At 36.8% G+C, this 7,851-nt stretch overlaps 1 pseudogene; it reads left to right on the forward strand.

The window, feature by feature from the left end:
• The first annotated feature begins 4,263 nt into the window (after nucleotides 1–4,263).
• On the forward strand, nucleotides 4,264–6,755 carry LOC114720149 (NADH--cytochrome b5 reductase 1-like; annotated as a pseudogene).
• Nucleotides 6,756–7,851: the final 1,096 nt, after the last annotated feature.

Raw genomic sequence — 7,851 nt, forward strand, 5'->3', positions numbered from 1 at the left:
ATTTTATATTGAAGATTACTTAAGATGCATTCTAATCAGTTTGTAATAAATAAGAAGGCTATAGTATATATTTAGTCCTTTAACTTTATTTAAAATTTTGATTTGATCCCTTAACTTTAAAAGCATATTTTGGTTCCTTAATCTTGAAATCATTAAGCTTAAATAATGATTTTTAATATAATCATGATTTTTTTAAAAATTAGACTTAATATGTTAGCGTTTAAAAATATTTTATCAACATTAAAGATTCAATATCGTGGTTTTTTTGTTAACATTTTTAGGATCAAAAGTCTATAAGTATACTTCTTAAAGTTAAGGGACCAAATTAAAACCCTATATAAAGTTGAAAAACTAAATATATACTTTAACCTAAATAGAACGTAGGCGGCTGCACTTATATAGGATTGATCGGTTTAAAATTTATTAGATGTTTTAAAAATACTTTTGATATCTGTTTTTGTTCCTTTTATAAAAAAAAATTGGAAGAAAAGATAAAATAAGATATTTTTTTAGAAATTTTATTTAGAAATAAAAATTTAACAAGAAAGTAGAAATAATATGTCTTTTAGTATTTTAATTTAGTTTATTTATAATTACAAAAGTATCAAACTTTTTTAAGGATGTATTTAATATTAGCGAAATAAGAAACTTATTTAATTTTTAAATGGAGTTAATAATTTTAAAGATTTTTAATATAATGAAAACTGCTGGAACATGTGTTTCTGGATAGATCTATTTTATCAAAATTATTCCGCCATGCCAAAGGGGGGCTCGAGAGCTGTATATACAGTTATGCAATCGTGGCTGCTGCTGGATGCCCTAATAATCAGTGTTCATTCGTTCTGCAACAACGGAAAAAAGGGGTAAAGAACCTCGTTTTGGTTTATCATAAAAGAACCTCGTTTTGCCTCAATAATTTATAATATACTGTGATACATCATTCGTCCTTTCACTTACTTCGCTTATCTTAGTTAGCAGGGAAGCAGTTAAGCATTGGTCCTTTCAGCATTATTATATGTAGTTTTAAATCAACGTTAAAGAATGTTTGACATATAGGGGTCCATCAATACAATACAGCAACTACGTGCGCCAAACTTGAGATGCCTGCAAACTGTACTGGCTACTTCGTTCTTTTTATCCTGAGATTATTTAATTAATATCTACGCGTAAACTTAGTGTTCTCCTTAAACAGATTAAATTCAGAGACTTAGCTTGATGCCCATATATAGTATAAAATGTAATGTTCATTATATGTGCATCGCATTGTACTCTTACTTACCTTTTTTCTTTTTTTTTCTTTTTTAAATACTTCCGCATATATCTTTGCTTCTGCCATGAAAAAGTAAGATGCGAGCTGACCAAGACCAACAAACATTCTGCCTGCTTTATGTGTAACTAATTAATTAAGCACAAATTCAGTGGACAGAATAATCCATGACCAACGTAACGTTATTGGATACTTCTGAACAATTATATATATATAAAAAAAATTAGAGAATGTTTAACATGGGTCCAGTAAACACAAAAAGATGACGGCAGCATCAACACTCAATCGGGAATTTGTGCCAAACTTGAGATATCTGCAAAGCTACTTCGTCCTTTTCCATCCACATATTATTTAAATGCAAGCATTAACGGTAGTTTGCATCATGAACTGATTAAATTATTTAGAGTTGATGCCTATATATGTAGTGTTCATAGACATATATCACACGAAGACCTTCCCATGAGGGCATCCACATTCTCAAATCGATCGCAGTATGCCATGAATCAAGATCTGCTTGCGCGGCTACAGAACCCACGCCAAATATCACGAAGTGAACACCCCAAGATACAACGGGTGGCACATCATCTGAGGAATCGAAAAGATTTTGCCGAGTACTACTCTCCTAAGATGATGTCACTGGGTCCCATTCACCACGGCACAACCCATCTGGAGCTAGGAGAGAAGTACAAGCTCATGTGGGCATCCATGTATGTCCAAGGGATCAACAAAGCAGGGCCCACTTCTGCATCGAAAGATCGCAGAAAACATCGAGGAACTCAAGAATCTATACGATGAAGATGCGATCGGTCACCTTAGCAACGAAAAACTGGTGCAGATGTTGTTTTTGGATGGTTGCGCTCTGCTTCAAATCTTAAAGTGTCCAGACATCTTGAACCCGGAACCCCTCAATGCCAAGGTTGACCAGCTCGCTCTTGTTCGCCAAGATGCGCTTTTGTAGAGAACCAACTTCCCTTCCGAGTGCTCCAGCTTTAATTGATGATGTCCCCGGCACTAAGCAGTCTGAGCTCCTCAAAGAAATGGACACACTTCCTTGTTGTCATAATTTTTCAGAAGAAAAAACCTGGTCAGGATGGAGCCCAAGGTGATTCTCTCGTGATCATGTAAATGCCGTCACCGTCCCTGCTCATCTTCTCGATCAACTACGGAGGCAAGTGTTGGCTAGATTTCCTCCTGCTCAAGAGAAACAGATCATGAAAAGTGGCACAATAACATACCGGAATTGATAGAGCTGAGGGAAGCAGGGATTCAAGTGAAAAGGAGCGCGTCAGGTGCCCCATCGACATCACTTTCTCCTCCCGTTGTTCATGTGGAGAACTGAGACTTCCAGAGATTGCGGTGGACGACACAACTGCTTCAAAATACCTGAATTTGATGGCGTACGAGGCGTGCCCAGATTTTGAGAACAAGTACGAGATAAGCTCGTACGTAGAATTCCTGGACTCACACTGATCGACCACGCGGACGATGTGAAGAAGCTGAGGAAGGCCGGGGTTCTGCGCAACTCCCTTGGCAGTGACGAGAAAGTGGCGGACTGTTTAACATCATAAGCGTCGACGTGGTGCCTAACGCCCGCAATATATGACTCTCTTAGACATGACATCGAAAAGCATTACCAGCAGAGACACAAGACCTGGTTCGTTCCCTGGTTCGATCTAGCTAAGACTAAATTATTCAGCAACCCTTGGTCCATCATTGCCTTGATTGCTGCTTCTGTGGCTCTTCTTCTCGCTTCTTTCCAGACTTACTTCACTGTTTTCCCCCGCCATTCTAGTTAGGACCCCACATGGCGATACTGAGGATCCGCACTCTCCTTTCACACACTTCTAGCATATATAAGTACGTACGTAAAATTTTATTGGGTGTACGTAGCAAACTTTTTTATACAGTTGATTGGCGTGGTTATATTTGATCAAACAGCTTTTGAGTGATGATTGTATTCTTCTCTTTCCTTATTTGGAATTAAAAATTAAAAATGAGAAAGTTCCTCTCCTCCCAGTAAGAAACATAGGAAACATCGACGAAAGCCGTAAACAGGGAGAAAGAGAGGAAACCATGTGCGCCTCGGGAATTGGTCGGAAACTTGGATTTCTGAAACCAGGTGCCACGCCAATATTGCAGGTTAATTAAATGTTGATTTGATTATAAATAATATAATAGGAGTACATAAGAAAGCAACAGTTTCAGAGTAACTAAACACCCAATCTTTTGTGTCACTAAAGTAACTAAAATTAATAAAAATATTAATTAATCTTAATCAAATGAGATTGTGCACATGTCATTTTTGATGTGATAAAATGAGAATATCTCTTCCATATTATATGTGGAAAAAAGCTTTACTTAAATATAACTCCTAATTTTGGGGAAAAAAAATTCCAATAACTCTCGTCAATCGTCATTTACAGCTGTCACGTGCTGATCCCAGACTCAATATAAAATATGATGTCAAAACTCTATCTCTTTTATGAGCAGCACTACTTATTGTTGTTGATAAGCTTTTTCCTCTACTTATAAAAGTTTTGACATATATAAACACCCAAATGCAATTTAAGACTGAAAATCCATTTCAGTTGTTAAAGAAATGAGACTGACTGCGGTTTATACTATAAAAAATATTTTTTTAAATAAATAAATTATTTGTGACTTAGTAATAATGTGCAACTATGTAGATATAAATACATAGACTATGCAATTGCAACTTACTCATACAATTAATTATAAATTGTAGATATTATATATATTTGAATTTGAATGGTTGGTGATGCCCTGAAAGCATTGATATATACTCTGCTGAAAAAAATAAAGAAAAATTTGAGTAATTTAAAAAGGTCAAATGGAATCATGAATATGCCAATATACAGTTTGAGGGTTAATGAATGAATTGGTAGAGGCCACGGGGTTGGTAGTTGCACCAGATCCTGCTGCGGCTGCGTCACTTAACCTCTGCCTCCAAGTCTACATCCTCCTATCTTCGCACCTACCACCTCTCTTCTTCTGCCATTCCTCAATTTCCCTCTTTATTTTACTCTTTTTATATTTATACTCTGCTTTCCTCTCCGCCATATTAGTTTCCAGCTGCTGGTCATTTTCAAGTTTGGCACTTCCGCTTAGGCCCACCCACCCCATTGAACCTCATAGAATCCCAATCCAACATTTGAAGGAACCGGAGCATGGAGTTGTTACAGACACAGGAGAATCAATTACTTGTGGGTGTGGCTGTCTCTGTCGTAGCCATTGGCGTCGCCGCTTTCTATCTCTATTCTTCCGGGAAGAACAGAGGTCTGACTCTTTCACTTCGTGTTTTGGTCTGTTTAAATTTCTCTGCTTCTTTCGTCATGAGGAATGATAGTGTCCATGACGCCTGAACACTCAAATCTGGATTTTAGATCCTTTTCTTTGAAATCTGATCCACTTGTTTTAGATGGTCCTTCAACCCATTTCAGATTATTATTAGTATTGGTACTTATGAGATGCTGAACCATTGTTTGTTAGAGGAGAACTTTTCTCCGGATGGTTACTTACGTTTATTTCATTTATTCCCTGTTTATTGGTCTGAACAATTGTAAATGAGCTATCCTGTTGTTCTGGAGTTGACGATGGTTTTTGGCGGCTCATTTCGTCCTATTGCTTTGGAAATGCCGAAAGCAAAGCTACCGTTTTCACTTTTCTCTAGAGAGAGAATGATCTACTATTCACATCAATCTTTGCTTCACCCTTGAAAGGTTGTAACAAAAGAAGACTTTGATCGCAATTCCATCTAGGAATTATAATTAAAGTGAAGCTTGATGTTTAACTGGAGATATTATAAAAACTTAAGGAACTAAGTCTCGAGCTTGACTGAATTTCTTACGACAATCTTTCTTGGAATGGTATCTACGTGACTTGTTTTACCCACATCTTGCTGCCCACATGGTTATAGGTTGCTTGGACCCAGAGAAGTTCAAGGAGTTTAAGCTTGTGTTAAGCGCCTACAGCTGAGCCATAATGTGGCAAAGTTCACGTTCGCACTACCAACGCCTACTTCAGTTTTGGGTCTTCCAATTGGGCAACACATAAGTTGCAGGTTCTGTTTCTCTCGATTTCCTTATGCTTTGTGGCTCAAATCAGTTTAGTTTGTATTTGTTCTAGAGTTATTTTGCAACGCACTGATGCTGACAAAGAACAGATTAGAAATGTGTCGGATAAATATGAAAATACTAAAGGAGAAACCAAGGAAAGTTCCATTTAGCATCTCTTTCACTGTTTTGTCCTTAAACATAACGAAGCAATTTTTCAAACAGGGGTAAGGACAGCCAAGGTGAAGAGGTTATGAAAGCATATACACCTACTACTACTACTTTGGATTCCGATGTTGGACATTTTGAACTAGTTATAAAGGTTGCTTATCCAGAACCCGTCTCTAATGATTTAAATTGAGTGAGCTGATCTTTATTATTCTTACTCTGTCCCTTAACATTGGCTGTTTATCTTCTGATGATTAGATGTACCCACAAGGAAGGATGTCTCACCATTTCCTGTGAGATGCGTGTTGGTGATTATCTTTCTGTCAAAGGGCCCAAGGTATGTATGTTAATAGCACACACTGAACTTGATAATGCAAAAATAAAGTCTCTCTCATATGGATATTTGGGTTAGCTAAGACGTAATGCTGCTACCAGGGACGTTTTAGGTATCAACCTGGTGAGGTTAGAGCGTTTGGGATGCTTGCTGGAGGGTCTGGAATCACTCCAATGTTCCAAGTACTTCTCTGTTTAACGCACACAATGCTTGTTTACTCATCATTGAGATGGTCATGTCTTTAAGAGAGTTATGTGTATTAATATATTATTTCTATCTCTTGGCTGCTCAAGGTTGCTAGGGCCATCCTAGAAAACCAACAGACAACACCAAGGTGCATCTTATCTATGATGCCAATGTCACATATGAAGACATTCTTTTGAAGGTAACAAGCATTCCTCTTTTTGTCACCCAATGACAATCTTGACGCTTGTCATTATAGCGATCTGCATATTTATATATATGCAGGAAGAACTGGACCGTCTCGCTGCTAACTATCCTGGTCGTTTCAAAGTATATTATGTCCTAAATCAGGTTAGGTTTCTAACTTGCCATAGCATTTTGAAGAGAATTGAAGTTTTCATCTTTGATTGACGTGATAGTATAACCTGAATGATGAAATGATTTGATCTGTGCAGCCTCCGGGAGGATGGGATGGGGGTGTTGGATTTGTATCAAAAGAGATGATTCAAGCGCACTGTCCTCCTCCTGCACATGATATTAAGGTAGGCAATCCTCCAAGCTATCTCTTTAGATGGCCTCTTCATGTTATCATAAAAGGAGGGTTACTGATTAAAAAGGACTGTTCATGAAATTTGCAGATACTGAGGTGTGGCCCACCACCCATGACAAGGCTATGGCTGCTCACCTTGACGCCCTTGGATATGACCCTGATATGCAGTTCCAGTTCTGATTTCTTTTTTCTTTTTTGTCATTCTATTGATGGCCGGGGGCGAAACCATTCACCATTTTTATGTTTTTCTGCGTTTTGAATTTGCTAAGCATGGTACTGACTCTGAGAGGGCTAGAATTAGAATGTGAAATAATGATTATCCCATGATGAGGTTTTAGAGACAATGAATTTGACTTGAATGTTGGTTGCACATTGATGAGATTCGATTTGCTAGATTTTAGAAGGGTGGGAGATCCCAGGTACCAAGGAATCAATAAGGGCCCCCCCACCAAAAAAAAACAAAGAAAGAAGAAAATCCAAGGTAAAGCATCTGCATGAATAATAGACAATACTCTACGCAGCTCTTGTTCTTGGGTTTTGGAATCCATTTAGCTGAGCATTGTGTTCCACGATAACTGAGCAATTCCAATTCCCAATCAGTATCTCAGTTTAGTGGTCTAAAATATAAGGACGCGGATCTCAATCACAGCCATAGGGAGATCTTGGATCCCTTTCCAAATTCGCTCAGGCTCACCCGACTGATGTCACACCCTCACCCCCCAAAAATTTTTTTTGTTGATCATCATTCATAAATTTATTTAAATCTTAGGCTTGGATGAACATTGGATGAGAGTTGATAAATCGGCCCAAATTTTCATCAGTTGATCTCTAATGTATTCTATAAAAAAAATTGTTCTATCAAAATATTTTTCTTTTTTAAAAAAAGCTTTGATCTGTTTGTGATCTTGGCAATAAGCTAGGATCGAGAGTGATCATTTATAATGTTGAAAGATTTTGTTTAACTTATTTCTATGATTTGTAAAATATTTAGTTATTACATATACTTAAAGAATATTTCTATATTTTATCAGTTTAATTTTACATGTTATATATTTATACATTACATTACATATATATTGATATCTTTGATTTGAAATAGTTTAATCTCTTAAATAAGATTGTTATTAATAAGAGAATACTTATGCATAGACTAAATAAATAAAATCTCCACCCTAAAATTTGATGTATACATTTATTAATCCTGGACGTTTCTGCCTTCTCCATATTTTAAGATTAATAACAAGCGTTCTAAATTTATCCATTACGACCAACACTC

The sequence above is a fragment of the Neltuma alba genome, unplaced genomic scaffold (genome assembly GCF_004799145.2).
Source record: "Neltuma alba isolate B1F8T4 unplaced genomic scaffold, ASM479914v2 tig00002209_pilon, whole genome shotgun sequence".
Classification (NCBI taxonomy): Eukaryota; Viridiplantae; Streptophyta; class Magnoliopsida; order Fabales; family Fabaceae; genus Neltuma; species Neltuma alba.